The sequence below is a fragment of the Muntiacus reevesi genome, chromosome 5, assembly GCF_963930625.1.
Source record: "Muntiacus reevesi chromosome 5, mMunRee1.1, whole genome shotgun sequence".
NCBI lineage: Eukaryota > Metazoa > Chordata > Mammalia > Artiodactyla > Cervidae > Muntiacus > Muntiacus reevesi.
In genome coordinates this window covers 1,318,251-1,338,931 of record NC_089253.1, presented here as the reverse complement: position 1 = coordinate 1,338,931, position 20,681 = coordinate 1,318,251, and positions in this window count along the sequence as shown.

Sequence of the window (20,681 nt, the reverse complement as noted above, 5' to 3'; positions counted from 1 at the left end):
TCTGAGAGACTCCTCCAAAGCGGCAGTGGGGGAAAGTCAGTGTATAAGGTTTTGGTGAAGGGGGAATTCAATACCGTGAAGCACTCAATTTACAAAAGGTTTTTTGTTAGTCATGAGAATCTGATGCCACCATGAAGGGATTTAGTGCTTCTCTAGATATGAGGAGATGCAAGGATTGAGATCGTAAAATCTGTTCCTGAAAACATCCAACTATCTAAAGACCTGTCCCACCAGATTTCCTGGAGCACAGAGCGCCTCACTCCACCCTGAACTCCCTCAGGGGTTGATGAAGGTCACAGCTATAGCAGCATGGGGTTCAGTCTCCGTAGAGGCAGATGGCAAACACCTTTATTCTTCAGTCGTTGGCAATGCCCTCGGTAAGTGCCAATATGTAGTTGACAGTTCCATGTAGCATTTAAATGGGGAAGCAACGCAGAAGAATTCCCACGTAGCACCTGGGGAGGGAGGGTGGACGTGTGTTTGTCAGAAGATACTGAGGGCTTGCCCAGGACTCACAGCCCTTCAGATGCTAGCAATGAGAAGAATGGAAAGAAAGTTTATCAAGAAAAAGAGGGACAGCGAAGTCCCGCCTCTGAGAGGGTTGGACCAGGCACAGAGCGACCTGCACTAGCCTGGCTCTTGCTGGCGATGGTCCTACGGAGAAGCTGCGCGAGCTGGCCCGCCTTCCTGCTCCCGTCCTGGCTCCGCTCCGGCTGGGAAGCCCTCTGGTTGTGCAGTGACGGTGTCTGCAGCTCAGAAACAGGCCTTGGCAGTTCAGAGAGAAGCCGTGACCTGCGCCCTGGGCTCCAGTCAGGGGTCTGCAGCGTGGGCGGGGGATGGTGTGATGCGGGTCTCTTGTTAGCCGATGCTGAACCTGCCGCCACAGGGTCCTGGGAGTGCGTGTTTCCTGCCTGTGACCTTTCATCCTCTCTGGCCAGATTCAGATGAACGCCCACAGCTCTGTGTGCATCTCAGCTGGACGGACATGGTGGTGGTGTTTCCGGCGTAAACTGGACACACATTTCTTGATTTCCGTACAGTGTGAAAGGCAGTGCAGATGTCACGAAGCTACCCCCTAGAAATCAGAGTGTCTTCATTCAGCCAACACGTGGCAAAGAGAGGCAGGCAGAGCACAAGATCCAGGCTGGAGGGTCACTGCCAGTCAGAGACTCTGTCTCCTCAGCTGTGAGAGTTGCTTTCTTACCACTAATTGAGATATTATTTATCGTAGTACTTGGGAACATCTTGGGCCTTCCCAGGTGGCTCAGTGGTAAAGACTCCACCTGCCAAGGCAGGAGATGTGGGTTCAATCCCTGGGTCAGGGAGATCCCCTGGAGAAGGAAATGGCAACTCACTCCAGTATTCTTGCCTGGGAAATCCCATGGGCAGAGGAACCTGGCATGCTGCAAGTTCATGGGGTAGCAAAAGAGTCAGACATGATTTAGCGACTAAAGAACAACAGAAGCACCCAGATAGGTGTTGTTTATTCAAATGCGGTGCTGTATGAAGCTGAGAGAGAGGACGGGAGGAAAGAGAGAGGATGTGTCCCTGTGGGTGTTCTGTGTGTGACTGTGTTCACGCTGCCAGCCAAGAGTTGAGATATTATGAGAGGGGATAATGCATGCGTGTTTTTACAGCCTGGTTGAAGGTGATTATCTGCATGTTTCTGATGGTTTTAAAGGGCTCCAGGAGCTCAGTGGGGACAACGCTTTATGGAGTGGGTGAGCTGGTCTTTAAAAGATGGACGTGGAGGGGCACTAACTTTAATAAGAACTAGAGAGATGGCCCCTGGGTGGAGGGAATGGTGTGATGAAAGGCACAGATTTAGGAGTGAATGGGGCTTGTACATGCCACGGCAGTAATGGGTTGGATTGAAGTATCAGTTTGGATTTGTCCTCTGGGTGTTTGGGAACCAGTGAAAGACACTGAGCTGAAGGAGTGTCAAGATGAGAGTAAATGACCTGGAGGCAGTTTGAAAAGGTGGAGTAGAGAGAGACCAGAAGCTGTATTAACTGAAAGACCCTTAGGAAAATACATAAAAGACTTGTTCACCTCCCAACAGTATTATTTTTTCCAGTTTTATTGATACGATTGACGGAGAGTACTGTTTACATTAAACGTGTATTGTGTAATGATTTGACTTACATGCATCATGAAATGATTATCACAGTAAGTTTAATGAACATCTATTGTCTCATAAAGATGCGAAATAAAAGAAATTTTTCCTTGTGATAAGAACTCTCAAGATTTGCTCTCTCAACCACTTTCATGTATGACAGGCAGCAGTGTTAAGTGTGTGTGTAGGTTGCTGGTTATGGCCTTAACCCTCATAATCAGAAGTTTGTACTTTTGACTGCCTCCATCCTGTCCCCTGTCCCCCACTCCCCACTCCTGGAACCACAAATCTGACCCCTTTTTCTATATGAGTTTGTTTCTTTGTGTGTTTGTTTTTGATGTATAATTGATCTGCAGCACTGTTAGTTCCTGGTGCATAACATAGTGATTTGGTATTTCTTCCCTTACCAAATGATCATCCTGCAGTGCTAGTTTGAAGAGTAAGACAGAGGACGTGGAGTTCCATTTGAAGATGAATCAGGATGGGCCAGGTCTTAGCATCCTAGCCCCATGGCAACAGTTGAGCATCCCGACGGAGAAGCCTGGTAAGCTACACTCAAAGGGATCGTAAAGAGTCGTACACGACTGAGCAACTTCACTTCTCCTGAATCAGGCTGCTTGACACTGTTATAGCCATACTTTCCAGGAAACAAACTCACTCAGAAGGACAATGCAGATAGTGGAGTGCAGTTTATTACACCGGCGGGCCCAAGGCAGAGTCTCCTGTTAGCCAAGGACCTCGGCCAGCATTTGTGAAAATCTTTTATACCCCATGTGTACGTGTCCAAACCCACCAGCCCAAATCCCTTGAGGCTTACAAACGAAGGGTAAATACAATCACAATAACCCCATCATTCGCGTGTTATGTGTTCAAACAGTTAGTAATCAATAAGCCTGTGGTTACATTCTGATAGATACTGTCCAGAGGTAGGGGTGATTAGTGTCTGTTTTCTCTTAGGCAATGAGTAACCTCCTCAGACAACCATTTTGCCTTTTCGCATTTCTTTTCCATGGGGATGGTCTTGATCCCTGTCTCCTGTACAATGTCACGAACTTCCGTCCATAGTTCTTCAGGCACTCTGTCTATCAGATTTAGTCCCTTAAATCTACTTCTCACTTCCACTGTATAGTCATAAGGGATTTGATTTAGGTAATACCTGTATGGTCTAGTGGTTGTTCCTACTTTCTTCAATTTAATTCTGAATTTGGCAAGGTAAGGAGCAGCGACTGTGCTTTGCTGGAGCAGCTGTAAAGAGATACCCCACGTCCAAGGTAAGAGAAACCTTTAGTTTAGAATGTAGCAAATTATTATAACTACTTTGCTTGTGCTTGGTCTCAGCAATATCTCCTGTAATGTAAATTAAGTATATTTAAATAGACATCATAACTCTAATAATTCCAATAAGGCAGCAATTAATATATCATTCAGGCACTCTTTATCACATATTAAGAATATTTTATTTTAATGATTTTAGTCTACAGTGGGTTCTAGGTTTATAGGACCCTAAAAATAAAACTAGGTCTCTATCTAGTTCTCAGTGAGGTTTCAGAGGAAAAAATTCCCTGGAGCATTTGTAAACATACACTGGTTTATATTTATCTTCATAAATTACTTTCCATACACAAAAATTTTGCATTTACCTTTTCTGTGATAAAGAAATAAGTTAATTGTGATAAGCAAAACTACAGTAAGAAGATTTTATGTTACATTCAGGAGAAGAATTTAATGAATACATAAGAATTTATTCTTGTCAGTATCCTGAAATGATTCATATATTATAAATTATCATGCTGAATGTGAAAAATAAAGAGCATATCCCCTAAGCCTGCTGTGCTGCACAACTTCAGGGACAATATTTTAGTTATTTCTGTTGCTTCATGAAATTGTGCAGTACAGTATTTATTTAGCAATCTATGTATTAGAACAGGATTACCATTACACCTTTAGCTAATACCTGCATCAGTCATATAATTATTGTTTATTTTTGTTGAGGGATCACTATGATCTAGCATCCTAGTAACTTTACAATATATAATACAGTATTGTAGCTTTAATCCCAATACTGTATATAAAATGAATAACTAATTTCTCCTACAATGCAATTGTGTACAATTTAACCAGCATATTCTCAATCCCCCACTCCCATCTCCTGGTAACCATCATTCTCTCTCTGTTCCTATGAGTAACACACAAAGGCTATGTTAGAAACAAATGGACATTAGGTTTCTTTTTTGACAGAAGTATCCCAACACACGTTTTTAATAAAATATTATTTTTGTTCATATGAACTGTATTAGTAGAAAAAACCTTCAAATGCTGTTTATTCTTAATTGTTGTTGAACATCTACCAGTCTTATATCACCAGAGATAAAGAACATTCACCAGCATAGCAACAGGAAATTATTTAAAAACACACATTCATGGAACAATTACTTATGGAAATCTTCTTATGGATTATAGGAATGTACACCTACAAACAGACCTTGGAGATACTGTGGGTTGAGTTCCAGCCTACCACAATAAAGTGAATATCACAGTAAAGGGAGTCAAAAGAAATGCTTGGTTTCCCAGTGTATGTTAAAGTTACATTCACATAATATCATAGTCTGTTAAATGTTCAGTTGCAATTTGTCTAAAAAATGCAAATACCATTATTTAAAAGTACTTGATCACTAAAAAAAAAAAAAGATGATGAAATGCTAATAATCATCTGAGTTTTCAATGAGTTGTAATAGTAACATCAAAAATCACTGATCACAGAACAACAGAACAAATAGATTAATGATGAGACAGTTCAAAAATTGCGAGAATTATCGGCGTGTGACTTGGAGACATGAAGTGAATAAACTCTGTTGGAAAACCTGTGCTGACAGACTAGGTTGATGCAGAGTGACCACAAACCTTCAGCTTGTAAAAAAAAAAAAATAAATAAAAAACAACAAGTAACTGCAAAAACAATAAAATGAAACATGATAGAATATTTATCTGTATATAAATAGAATAGGATATTCAATAAAGAGTGAACTATGTGTGATAGATATTATGCCATTGAAGGAGAGCAGACTATATCACCCCAAAATATGCTGCTTTGACATATTAATACTTTGAATTAAAGCTACTTAAGAAAGAACCGTGGGAAAAGGAAACTCTGATTCTCCTTTGTAGCCCTGAAAGCAGAAAATAAATCTCCCATGTGAAAGTTCCCTTCCCTGTGCCAGAGGGTAGAAGGGAATTATGTCACAAGAAACAGGGAATTTATGGGCCAAGAAGGCTGCATGACCAAACCTTGTTACTTCTTTATCGATTGCTTGTTGCTGTTGTTCAGTCTTTCAGTCCTGTCCAATTCTTTGCGACCCCATGGACGGAAGCACGCCAGGCATCCCTGTTCCTCACCATCTCCCGAAGTTTGTTCAAACTCATGTCCATAGAGCTGGTGATGCCATCCAACCATCTCATCCTCTGTCACCCCCTTCTCCTGCCCTCAATCTTCTCCTGCATCAGGTTTTTTTTTTTTTTTTTTTTTTAACAGTGAGTTGGCTGTTCACGTCAGGTGACCAAAGTATTGGAGCTTCAGCTTTGACATAAGTCCTTCCACTGAATATTCAAGGTTGATTTCCTCTAGGATTGACTGGTTTAATCTCTTTGCTGTCCAAGGGACTCTCAAGAATCTTCTTCAGCACCACATTTCTAAAACATCAATTTGGTACTCAACCTTTATAGTCCAAATGTCACATTCATACGTGGCTCCTGGAAAAACTACAGCTTTGACTGTACAGACCTTTGTCGACAAAGTGAAGTCTCTGCTTTTTAACACACTGTCTAGAGTATCTGTCTACTATGTGGGAGACCTGAATTTGATCCCTGGGTTGGGAAGATCCCCTGGAGAAGGAAATGGCAACCCACTCCAGTACTCTTGCCTGGAAAATCCCATGGACAGAGGAGCCTGGTTGGCTACAGTCAAAATGACTGAACAACTTCACTTTTCTTTCACTTTCTAGGTTTGTCATAGTTTTTCTTCCAAGAAGCAAGCATATTTTAATTTCATGCTTTAGTCACTGTCCACACTGATTTTGGAGCCCAAGAAAATAACTTCTGACACTGTTTCCATTTTCCCCCATCTATTTGTCAGGTGGGACCAGAGGCTTACTAATTACTGTCCTAAGCCTAAACACCTTTGTCTTGTCAGTTCCTCACAAATTACTGCTTTCTTGCCTAAAATGAATAAAAGATTTGTGCTTTGATCACTTTTAATCTCATCATTTTTCATGGGACATCCATATGTAGAAAAGTAAACTCAATTTTCTCCTGTTACTCTGTCTTATGTTTATTAACTATTAGGCTAGTCATAACTTAGAAGAAAGGAAAATTATTCTGAAGCAACACAATAAAAAAAATTATTGAAATAAGGGTGACTGACATGTCCTTGAGGAAAAGGTCTCAGACCCTGACTAATGAATAAAGCAACATAATTGTCATAACTATAAATGAGAAATAAAGGCAATCTTTAAAATTGGAAGAAACTGGATCAGCAATGAGAAAGACATGAAAATTGTTAGTGGAAAACTCTATTTTAATTTCATTAGGCATCTCTTTTCATGGGAGGAGAATGTAGATTTTTGGTATCCATAAAGCATAGTATTAAAATAAATTATGATAAATTTCTGACAGTGATCGATTTTGTAAAAAGAAGGAAGTATTAAAAGCTGGACCCTTGCTAAAGCTGTTGTGCATCCACAGGGGAAAATACAGAACTAGAAATTTAATTAACCATGTTCTTATAACATAAAAATATAAAAGTTGAAGCTTTAGAGACTTAAGTCCCAACAGTCACCAGAAAGAAATAAAAAGCAATCTGCCTATGGTACGCGTACCGGAATGAAAAGACCAAAGACTTGTTCATTATAGGTAGGTTTCTAAATGGATAAAGTTAAAGAATATGGAAAGTGGCAGAGAGACTTTTGTAGAAAAGTGAAGTACTGAAAATTTTCCAATGAGTCATTTTATACTTACTTGCTCAGTTATATAAACACTATAATGTAATAACTAAACAAAGATACTTATATGTTAAACCTGTGTGAATTTGACAAACCTCATTTATAATTTGTAGAAGAATATTAAATATTTTAGTTTTTTTAAATTTTATTCAATGTTGATATGCAAGCCATTTTTCACTGTTGCAAATAATATCATTGTACAGGTAAATTTGCTCTTACCTTTTTTAGATAATAGTAGACCCTGGAAAATCCCATGGATGGCAGAGCCTGGTAGGCTGCAGTCCATGGGGTGGCTAAGAGTCAGACACGACTGAGCGACTTCACTTTCATGTTTCACTTTCATGCATTGGAGAAGGAAATGGCAACCCACTCCAGTGTTCTTGCCTGGAGAGTCCCAGGGACGGGGGAGCCTGGTGGGCTTCCATCTATGGGGTCACACAGAATCGGACACGGCTGAAGTGACTTAGCAGCAGTAGAGATAACTTATTACAACTACCAATATGTATAAATTCAAGTCCATAACACAACATTTATGATATCAAAATGCCATAATTCCTTATTATTATTTAGTCTCTAAGTCATGTCCAACTCTTTTTTTTTTTTTTCATGTCCAACTCTTTGCCACCCCATGGTTTGTAGCCCATCAGGCTCCTCTGTCCATGAATTTTCCTCACAAAAATACTGGAGTGGGTTGCCATTTTCTTCTCCAAGGGATCTTCCCCACCCAAGATTTTTTACCTCTGAACCACCTGGGAAACTCACCATAATACTTACATCTAGAAAGAATAAAAGTCAGACCACTTCCCAATTTTCATATATCAACAGTGCATACACAAGCAACTCCACTTTTTGAATATTCTAAAAGAACAGAGGAGAATATTTGTGACATTGTATACAACATAATTTATTGTGTAGAATGTAAGACTGGGGCAGGGAATTCAAGAAACATCAACTCTTTTAAACCAGAGAGAGGTAGATTTCAGAAATATTGAAGAATAAGGATCAAAGAAAACAATAAACCGATATTACAGTTTCTGGAGGATTGGGATGGAGGCATCATTAATACGTGAATCTTTCTGCATGTGTGGGACTGAGAACATAGAAGTAATTTTTACCAAACATCTTACATATCTCATCTGTTGGTGAGTAGGCTGCGTAGATTCTAGTTAATTACAGCAGAACGACTCATGTAGGAAACCATGCTGCCTTTCTTGCCTCAGTGTGACCTGTCTTACCAGGAGCTCTATGTTAAGTCCCACGCATTCTTCATGATGTCCCCATAGCAACAGCTCGGGTTTAGGGGAGCGGGGCCAGCCCTGGGATGTTCGTACTTGTGCAGTCCAGCATATGACTTATGGGGACAGGTCCACCTTCTTCAGTCCCCTCCCTGCTCTGGTTAACTGACACTTGCCACTGGATACTGGACTTCCCTGGCGGTTCAGTGGTGAAGGATCTGCCTGCCAATGCAGGAGACCAGGGTTCAATGCTGGATAGGGACGATCTCCTGAGAAGGAAATGGCAGCCCACTCCAGTATTCTTTCCTGGAAAAGTCCATGGACGGGGAAGCCTGGTGGCTTATAGTCCATGGGATCACAGAAGAGTCAGACATGACTTAGTGACTAAACAACAGTAAGAGTGTATACTGGATGTGGGGAGGGGAGCCTTATGGAGACACAGGAGCATGTTATATACAGGAAAATGGAATAGCTCTGCCTATTCCATAATTGTTCATGATGAGGAAATAACAAAGGGGCACATCCATTATTTACACCGCTCATTAACTATGCTTCTCTATTTCAGGATAAAACAATATTTCTGCAATACTGAAAAGAGCAACAGTCTTGTCAGAATATGTGGGTTATCTGGACCAATTAATTTAAGAATTACTGCCTCATTATACGAGTGGAGTAAGCCAGAAAGATAAAGAACATTACAGCATACTAACACATATATATGGAATTTAGAAAGATGGTAATGATAACCCTATATGCAAAACAGAAAAAGAGATACAGATGTACAGAACAGACTTTTGGACTCTGTGGGAGAAGGTGAGGGTGGGATGTTTCGAGAGAATAGCATGTATATTATCTATAGTGAAACAGATCACCAGCCCAGGTGGGATGCATGAGACAAGAGCTCGGGCCTGGTGCACTGGGAAGACCCAGAGGAATCGGGTGGAGAGGGAGGTGGGAGGGGGGATCGGGATGGGGAATACATGTAACTCCATGGCTGATTCATGTCAATGTATGACAAAACCCACTGCAATGTTGTGAAGTAATTAGCCTCCAACTAATAAAAATAAATGACAAAAAAAAAAGAATTACTGCCTCAGATCTGAGGACATCAATTTCTTAATATGAGTAAAAGTAGCAAAAACTGACATACATACTAATAAGGTTGATGTAGCAATAATTTAGATGAAAGAACACCACAAATAGTACAGTGCTATGCAAATGTAAGTGACATAATTATTATTATTTTTTTACATCATTATTATTATTGTTGAGTTTTTTACAGGGAGTCAGTTTGCCTCACATAGTCCTAACATTATCTCTTTTCTTAATTACTGAAATACAGAAAGGATCAGCAACTAAAATATTAAGATAGTAAGATGATGTTATCCTCCACTTCCATCTCCTCTTTCATAACCAGGGATTCCCAGATGTGAGTGATGACTGCTGAGAACTGCACTGCGTCCTGAGTTCATACGTTAGGGCTTTCTGGCAGATGGGATGTGCAGCAGGTGCTCTTCTTTCTCTTCCTGCTGGTTTATGGCATAACTGCGGCTGCCAACGTAGGGATGATCCTGCTGCTCAAGGTGGACCCCAGACTCCACACACCCGTGTATTAGTTCCTGAGCAACGTCCTTCTGTGATGCTCGCTACTCCCCCACTGTCTCTCCCAGTATGCTGGCTGATGTCTTATCTGAGCTAAAGAAGATTTCATTTAATTTGTGTGCCATTCAGATGTGTTGTTTTGGGACCTTTGCAGATGTGGAATGTCTCATGTTGACTATCGTGGCTAATGATCATTATGTAGCGATTTGTAATCCACTTCTTTATACAGTTGTCATGTCCAGGAGATTCTGTACCCAGCTTGTAGTTTTTGTGTACTTAGAAGCTTTGATCTATCCAGCAGTTTTTACCTATTGCACAATTCAGTTGTCATTCTGCAATTCCAATGTCATCAATTACTTTTTCTGTAACTTCCCACCCTTATTAGGGTGGTATCTCTTCCTCAGATACAACCATCAGTGAGACTGTGATGTTCCCTTATAGTAGCTGTGTTCCGGGTTGCAGTATCGTCATTGTCTTCCTCTCCTACAGCTACATCACAACAACCAGCCAAGGGGAGATGCAAAGCCTTCTCCACATGTGCCTCCCAGCTAACCACTGTGGCTATATTTTATGGCACACTCCTGCTCATGTATCTCATATCCAGCTCCAATTACTTTATGGACACAGACAAAATGACCTGTCTTGCTCAGTTTTCTTCCCAGTGTTAAATCCACTGATCTACAGTTTAAGAAACAGAATGTGAAAACTGCACTGAAAAGAGCAATTGGCACTAAATTTAAGTTTTTACCCAAAATGATTTATTAAAAATTCTGATAGGTAATGTTCAGGTACATTGGCTGAGTTTGGTAATCTCACCAATACAACTTCCAGATATTTTCCACCTCTTATCTTTATGCCTAAAATGAATGTAGGAGTCAGAAATTATTTATCTTCATTGTCTCTCTAAATTAAGGAAGAATAGTAATGGATTCACTTTGCTATTTTTGAAAAAAGATATATTATATCTCTTCTCTGTTCATGTGTATGCTTCAAAGAGATATCATGGGCAGAGCAATCCTTCTTCCCACATCAATTCAACTTATGGTCCAAATATTCCAATATATATATATATTTTAAACAATGGGATTAGTAAACTTTCTCCCTCAAAAGTGAGAGTTAGTGTGTTAAAAGGTTTGTTTTTGACTTTCCTGTGTAATAGTAATACCCTACACATGTTCCATCATGACACTTAGTAGTACTTAAGTGATAAAAGTAAACAAATAAATAAATAAATAAAACCTCCTACCTTAATTCAAAGTTTTATAAGTACAAGACCCTAGCCTGTCTTGTTCACAAAGCTTCTACTTTGCCACTTAAAATGCTTGGTTTCATTATGCCATTCAGAAACATTTAGTGAATAAATAAACAAGTGTCCCTTGAAAAACTGGTGCAAAAATGAGTTTTGCCAATTTTTGACATTTTAAAAAATTCTATTTTTAATAGCTTATTCCAGAATATCTATTTTAGACAAAATTCACTTATGTTTCTATCTTTTGGCATAAGTTAAATATGTATCAGAGGCAGGGGTCATCAGATGTAGAGAATTTCTCAATCTTCTATTTTTCATAATTCTGCTCTGATTGCAGCAGTGGGAACAACTCTATAGTAACTACATGAATGGGAGTTGGGGGCAATGTACCAGGACCTTCTCTAAAGCTCACTAGAAAAGACGACTCCATCTTTTTTCATGTGTTCATAGCATTATTCTTCTTAAAATTAGGGGGAGGGGGCTGGTTAATACAGTTGCAGTTGTATAGGAATGGTTATTAACAAATTTGTGTTCAGTGGGGGGAAAAAAGTAGTATTTGTATTAGTATTCCATTTGTAAGTACTTATATTCTCTCTCTGTGTATTTGTGAAATAAACAGGAACTGTATTCGTAACAGTTTAAATAGTGGTGATTGCCAAGTAGATGGATAAGTAATCCTCACTTAGTAGCACTAAATTAAGTACTTATGTTGTTCTCACAGTAATAAATTAGCAGTTAATCCATTTATGAAAAACATAACATTATATCAGGTTGTCATGACCACTCATTTTATTTTACATCATCAAAAATGAACATGGAGTCACTCTTCTCTGATTCCAGGAGGATGGGATAATGAGTTATACAAGATTTTCAATTTAACTTATTTTCTAATTCTATATATCTCATTAGGCATAAAAAGTGCTGAATATTACGTACTTTAAAATATCATAAGAATAAAGCAACACATTAAAACATAATTATCAGCAGGTTATTTGCTTTCAATTACTGACTGAATTGAGTTTTAACCCAAAAGTATACATTACTCTAAAATATTTTATTTTACATTCCAGATAATATATTTGCTGTTCATAGAATATTTCACATATCAGAAAATCAATTACAGTCCAACTCCTTCCACACTCAATTTACTTTAATAAAAACATACTAAACATATTCATGTCTATAAAAATTAAAACTTTTTGTGTTGCATAAAGTTAGATTCAATGACTATCTTTCACATATATGTTTAAGATAAAGAGACATCCCTTAATCTCTTTACCCCTTTTTTAAAAACTCTTTTCTTTAAAGACTGCTTTAATAGGATTTGCTGGTTCTGTTTGTACTTAATTTTAGGAAAATTATCGAGCAGTAAATACTCAATGTTCTGTCTGATCAAGTATAATGTAATTTTCTAAAGAATATTTGGATGACGTTTTTAAAGTATGAAAATATAGTGTGTTTATCTGTGCCTATGTATGTATGATGATTCTGCTGTGTGTATTAATACTCACTACATCAATAAGTGTGTGGCTTGATCTTAAGAGGCAGCAAATTTAACCTAGTTTGAAGTCATCTTCTTCAGCATTCTATGAACTGAAGAAACAATAACGGAATTGGGTCTGAGTTTGTATTTCAATTCACTAGCAATGTGACCTCCAACAAATCACTGTTTCTCTTTGGGACATAGCGTCTACTCTGCTAAAAGATGGGCTTAGGCTGAATAATCTTTCTTGTCTATTCTTGCTACCACATTCTGTAGCTACATTGGTATGAACCTATCAAGGCAATAGCCAATTCTATTGGTGTGCATGCTTTTTTCTTTTTAAGCATATTCATAACAATAGAATATGTGATATCTCTAGGCCAGTTAGACCTTGGATGAAAGTGGCAATCATGAGATAGTTAGCATGTGTTTCAGGAGTCCTAATGCCATCAAGCTGGACCCATTAAACCATTATTTCATTCTGCACTTTTTTTTAAACGGGTAATCAAGTGTATTAGTCATGAGGAAAAAAATACATAGTAGCGAAAATGAAAATGAAAGACATCACTGGCAGTTATGTTCAATAACCAGAGGATTCACAATGATTGTGTGTTAGTGGAGATATGGATTGACATATATGTCATAGAAAATTATATGATGATATAAATATCAAGCACTGTTGCTATTTATTTACAGAGAAACTATTTATGATAACACCTGACGACTAGAAGAAAATATTTCCACACCTAAGGATACAAAGAACGACTACTGTGAAATTGGGTAGGAGGGATACATATATGGTATGGTCAAAACCCACACCCCAAGGTGGGCAACTCACAAATGGAAGGGTAAAGACAATTGTAGAGTCTCTCCCCAAGGGTATGAAGGGTCTGAGCTCCCAGTGGACTGCCTAGCCCAGGGCTCCTCCATTGGAAAACAAGCCCAGAGGTCTGGCTTTGAAAGCTGGAAAGGTTTGCCTATGAGAGAGCTGGATGGCTGCAGGAAACAGACTCACCTCTTAAAAGGGTCCGTGCATAATCTCATGCACTCTGAGTGTAAAGGCCTTAATTTTAAGGGAGCCCAGATCAAATCCATTTGCTGGTCTTGGAGAGCCTCTTGTAGAAGCAGGAGCCAAGTGGAACTCCTTTGGTAACACAGATGCTGGCAGCAGACACTTCTGAGACTCGTTTGGGCACTAGGACACTCATGGCAACCAGCACTGGCCAGTCCTCACTCTGGTCTGTTAGTGCGAAGGGCTTACTCATCTGCTAGATAGTTGCCATCAGACCCAGGAGCCCCAGGTGCTGCAGCTGGATGCCCAGGGGCCAGAGCTCTCCCAGCAATGGGTTTATAGTACTGAAAATCCCAGTTAGAGCAAGAAGACAAGAAAAAAATAAAAGAAATCAAAATTGAAAAGGAGACAGTTTTAATAAAACTGTCATTACTTGACCTGGAGAAGGAAATGGCAGCCCACTCCAGTATTCGTGTCTGGAAAATTCCATGGACAGAGGAACCTGGCAGGCTACAGTCCATTGGGTCACAAAGAGTCGGACACGACTGAGCACACACACACACACACACACACACACACACACACACATTACTTGAAGATTCATGATACAGTATGTAGAAAATACTAAAGACATCAGCAAAAAGGAAAACTATTAGGACTCATCAATAAATTCAACAAAGTTGCAGAATAAACGTCATATATAAAAATCTACCCTACCTTCAGCTATTAGTTTACCACTTGAGTATCTTATATGTCTCTGAACAGCTGTTGTTGTATCACCCTTTGATGTAGAGATTAATAAAATGATTGCTAAGGGAACTTAAATGCACATCACTTCATCAATATTTTTATTTATAAAAATATTTTGGTTTTGCTTCATTAAACATAGTGGAAACTATAATATGAAACATGATAACTCTTTAATACCATCATAATTATAAACTGAAGATAAACCTCTGGTGTAAGATCATCTGAGAAACTAAGTAATTGAGGATTTCAATGGTGTACTGATGAGGCAAATTAGTTTAGAACTGGATCTAGAAATTCACTTTTTTTCTTCCTGTAGAATCCATTTTGAGAATAAAAATAAATGATTTTATATGTGTGAAATTATACAAATAATTGAAACCTTGTTGGATAACATGCGATTTCAGAAATGAAATCACAGACAGCTAATGAGGAAAAAAGGTATTGATTAGTTGAAAAACTGCTATATTCCAAAGTAGGAAGGTGAAGGAGATTGTTTCGGCAGTAAAGAAACATTAAAAATAATTAAGGGTAAACAAATTAATAAATAATCACTGTATTTAATAGATCTATTAATTTCATAAATTTAGCAAGAGAAATAATAGCAGATAAAATAAGTGGAGAGTCCATTTGAGTTTCATTATATGTCTGATTTGACTGGAGGGAGATGATGTAGACTCAGGGTCACAATAAATCATACTAAAAAATCATTTAACCTTCCTGATATGATCAATTTGCTTCAAGTGTGAATAATTAGATTTCGGCCTTTTCTAAAGTTGTTACAACATTCATGGTGGAAAATACAAAACTAGAAATCTAATTAATCACATACTTGCATAACAGAAGAGAGAGAGCAAATGCCTTAGAGATTTAACTCCCAACTGTCACTAAGTAAAACTAAAGTGTGATCTGTCTATATCGTTTACCTGCCAGAGGCAAGCACAGGAGAACTTGCTCATCACAGGTAGGTTTCTGAGTTGCCAAATTTGAAGAATGAAGAATAAGAGCCTTAAATTTCAAAAACCAAGGAAGCAAATATTTAGAGACTTGTAAATGAACACTTTATTTACTTCTTTCCTTTGGTTAATAATCTGCAATCTAAGGGAAAAAACATTGTATTTCTTTTTTTTTTAAATTACTTTACAATATTGTGGTGGTTTTGCCATACACTGACATGAATCAGCCATGGGTGTATATCTGTCCGCCATTGTATTTCTTATTAAAGTAGGACAAGTCAGATTTATTTTGATTAGCAAAGAATTTTACATATGTATATTTTAAACAAAATTAAGGGGAAAAGTTGGGTTTTTTAAAGCACTGTGAAAAGGTGTAACCAAGATTTAAGACTTTTTTTGAATATTTTAACAGTAAAAAGTGTCATGTTGTTCATGCTGTGTGTGCTCAATTACTCAGTCATGTCTGACTCTTTGTGATGGCAAGGACTGTAGCTCAACAGTCCCCTCTGTCCATGGGATTTTCCTAGCAAGAATACTAGAGTGAGTTGCTATTTCCTTCTCCAGGGGATCTTCCTGAGCCCCAGATTGAACCCGTGTCTCCTGCATTGCAGGCAAATTCTTTGCCGCTGTGCATAATGACTTATTACAATACTAATGCTATTAATAATTTGTTCGAATTCAATCCATAAAAACCACATACCATATTTACTCAAGTCTAAAGCAAAATCAGTTGATCATTCATATTCCAATTCTCATATGTCAACAGAGTGCATACACACACAAGCACACGCATGCACATACATATAAACATACACACAAATAGAAGCTTATATCAAATATATGTTTGTTACTTTTGTTCCATCTATTTTTAATGAACAAGCCAGGTTAAAATCTAAAGGCATGAAAATGCATTAGCTAAAGTTTCTTGTTGCTGCTTGTTTCTAGAATTTTTCTTTATCTGGTCAAGAGACATGTCCTTTGGCACCAGACTTCTCCTGCACGTAAGTAATAATAATGTGGCAAAGCAGTAAAATATTTCTAGAGAAAATTTTACTAAAATATATCTAATGCTCAACATCTACATTAAAAAGTAGGGCAGAGACAGTAGTACCACATTGTTCATTTTTTTCAAAATCAGAGATAATTTCATTCTGTCATTATTTAATACACAATAATAAGCAAAGTAGGCTCCCCAGGTGGGTTAGTGGTAAGGAATCCGCCTGCAGTTCAGGAGGGTTCTATCCCTGATTCGGGAAGACAAGACGCCCTGGAGAAGGAAATGGCAACCCACTCCAGTGTCCTTGCCTGGTAAATCCCATGGACAGAGGAGCCTGGTAGGCTTCAACATTGAGTTGAAAGAGCCAGACACGTCTTAGCAATTGAACAAGCAAATGAAGAAATAAACACCTTATGATTCTTAAGTACTCAAGAAGTGTAATCACTTGTATACTTAGTTGGATATGTATCTTTAAAATATAAGGTTGACTACTCCAACCTTGTCTTTAATTAAAGTGTTACTTTCCTATTATGTTTGACATGCAGTGAGCTTTCAGTAAAGAACTGATTGCTGAGATAAAGCAGTAAAGTTTCCAACTAGTCACATACATCACAGATGACATCCAAATTTAGAGTCAGACTTTCTCAAAACTCCTATCCCACACTTAACCTTTTAAAATCAAATAGTGAAGAAATGTGTATGGGCTATTTTCTCAGAATAAAATGTACTGGAATGAATTATATCTGATTTACAGATAATATTTTGTCTCAAAAAGAGTGAAAACATTGATCTGTTATTGTCTCAGTCATTTCTGGAGCATTTTTACAAGAAGAATAAAGAAGAATGGATGGGGAAAATTGCACTTCCTTGAAAGAATTCCTTCTCTTGGGAATTAGTAGTAGCCCTGTAATCAAAGTGACTCTATTTACCATGTTTCTGGTTGTTTATCTCATTATTCTTGTTGCAAATCTTGGAATGATCGTTTTAGTTAGAACAGACCGCCAGCTGCACACACCCATGTACCTTTTCCTCAGCCACCTCTCCTTCAGTGACCTCTGCTGTTCCACAGCCATTGGACCCAGGATGCTGGCAGGCTTCCTCATCAAGAACAAATCAACCCCCTTCTATGGCTGTGCTCTGCAATTCCTGATCTTCTGTACCTTTGCAGATTCTGAGTGTCTACTGTTGGCAGTCATGGCCTATGATCGGTACTTGGCTATTAGCAACCCCTTGCTTTATACAGTCAAGGTGCCTGGCAAGTTGTGCTCCCTGCTGATGGCTGGGGTTTATATGGTGGGAATTATGGATGCTTCGATAAATACAATATTAACTTTCTGCTTATGTTTTTGTGGGTCAAATGAAATTAACCATTTCTTCTGTGATGTTCCTCCTCTCCTCTTGCTGTCTTGCTCAGATACACAGGTCAATGAGCTGGTGACATTTATCATTTTTGGCTTCAATGAACTGATTACCCTCTCAGGTCTCTCTTGTGTCTTACTGTTACATCATCCTAGCAGTGATAAAGATCCACTGTGCTGAGGGGAGGTTCAAGGCTTTCTCCACCTGCACCTCCCATCTAACAGCTGTGGCAATTTTCCAGGGAGCTCTGCTCTTCATGTATTTCAGGCCAAGTGCTTCCTACTCTCTAGACAACGACAAAGTGACCTCTTTGTTTTATATCCTTGTGATTCCCATGTTAAATCTTCTGATTTACAGCCTACAGAACAAAGATGTGAAAGATGCTCTGATGAAATGTAAAAATAAAAAACGGTTCCATTGAAATTTTGCTCGTATATATTTTCCTCCCAATGTTACACAATAATTTATGAAAATCAAAATTGGTTTGACTAATGTTGTATGATTCTGTTTGTATTTATACTATCTTCCAAGCCTAGCAATATGTGTGATTTCCTAAATGCCACAAGGTTCATTTTATATCTTAAACTTCAGGTTAATACTCCTTATTTGTGGAAAATTTTCAGACTCTTCATTTGTCAAATTTGTGTTTCTTCAGTCTTTATATGTGTTAATTTTTTAAAAATTTTTCTGTAAGTTAGTATTTTCTAAGTTGCTGTTGCACTCTATGTGGGCTTTATTTCATCGTGACTCCATCTGCTTTTATATTGATGAATTGCCATATAATGGAAGTGACCAATGTCAACTGAATAATTATTCAAATTATTTCTAACAGACTGTAATTATGACATAATATGAAAAGCTTTGCTGTTGTTCAATCACTGTGTCCAACTCTTTGTGACCCCATGAATTTAAGCACGTCAGGCTTCCCTGACACACATAGTCCTAACATCATTTTTATTTAAAAACTAAAAGTCAAATAGTATAGAAAACATCTAGTTATCCCTATGGAATGTAAATATGTTAAGGTTTTTGCTATTTTTACAAAATCTTTGTTTCATGAATGTGTTTAATGGAGAGTGTGTTTGTGTGTGTGTAAGTGTGTGAGGGTGAATGGGCATGCATTTGTTTTGTAATGTATTGAATGAAAACAAAATGGCCACATAAGGATTGGTGAACTGGGAATTAGGAATGCTTGCAGATCAGAAGCATTCACTGTTTCTGAATAAGTATAATATTGGGCGTTAAGGTAGAGGGGGACCAAAGGCAAACTATTCTAAAGGTCTATATTCCATGTGCAATCAGCTCACTTGTATGAAATACCAGATGATAAATTACATCATATCTGTTACTTATTCCTGAGAGACCAAGGGTTCATCACCCAGCGACTAGACTCAGAGATGATTATATAATCTGGGTCAGGCAGGAGGCAACGCTGAACCCTCCTGCAGACAGAACTGCATGCAATGAACAAGTCAGGAGTTCTGGGACAGGTACTGATAACTTTGCTGTTTCTCTGATTTATATTTGAGATTTCCTTATTTTTTAATGCTTTTTTGAAAGAAGGTATTTTATATAAACAAAGGAACATATGAAATAGTACACACATTTTTACTTTAGTTAGTTGTACAATTTATTTTAAATACATATAAATAGGGAATATAAAAGGAGCAAACATGCATTACGGAAATGGTCAGATGTTTCTTACTCTTTTAAAAATTTATCTGTTATATTATGCATTATGTATAACATATTATATTTCTATAAATGCTTCAAGTTTTAAAGGAAAGTATTTTTGCTTAATTATGTCTTTCTAAGCAGATATATGAGTTAAGTCCTAGGGCTGAAAACCTGCACAGTGACCACTAGACCACTGTTCCAATGCTCTTCTCTATCCCTCATCTACATTCAACTCCTGTTTTTCAAATTCTCCTATAACAGAAGAGGACAAGTGGAGGAGCAGGGAATGACAGAGGATGAGATGGTTGGATGACATCTCTGACTCGATGGACATAAATTTGAGCAAGCTCTGGGAGTTGGTGATGGACAGGGAGGCCTGGCGTGCTGTAGTCCATGAGGTCACAAAGAGTCAGACCCAACTGAGTGACTGAATTGACTAACTGATGACATTATATATCACATAATTGATTTGGGTAAAATATAACAGTGGGACATATAATTCCATTGCCCTTCCAAAGACAAGTAATTCTTAAGCCAAATAAAGGCAGAACTCAGAGATACTGAAGAGAAATCTGGCTCAAACAAAATAATCAAACAATATCAAAATTTTTAGGGAATTGGAGTGGGGCCACAGCTCAGATGTGAATGTCTCTGAGCTTACAGAAGTGTGACCATGAGAGTATTTATGTTATGTGTCTTATGAAACCGTTATGGCAGAATACAAAGTGTGGAAGGAGTAGGTTAGGGCAGAAAGGACTCATGCAGCAAACCAAGCCTTCTTTCTTGCCTCTGTCACCCTTGCTACCAGCATCTCTGCAACTGGATCTCAAATGTTCTTCATCATCTCCCTGGTATAACTGCAACTTCCAAATAGGAGAATGGTCCGCGCTGGCATGTTACTCTATATGCATTTCAGCATTTAGTTCATTCTCTTTCTTCTAGGAAGGAAGAAACTCTTCCACCCTCTTATCCAAAAATCACCACCCTCTCTTTCCCAGTGGGTCCTGAATCATGAATCATCTATCCCTCCTATGCTGAGGTTTGAGGGACTTGAGAGGTTGATGGGTAAGTGAGGACTGTTTATATTCAGAAACTGGCTATAGTTCTTCCCTCTCCAGAGGGGGAATAAGAAAGTAATATCACCTGTGCTTCTTACTTACCACTCTTCTCTAACACAGGGTATAAAAACATTTCTACATCACTGAGAAACAAAGCAAACCAAAAACCCCAGCAATCTTGTCAAAAGACAAGTTA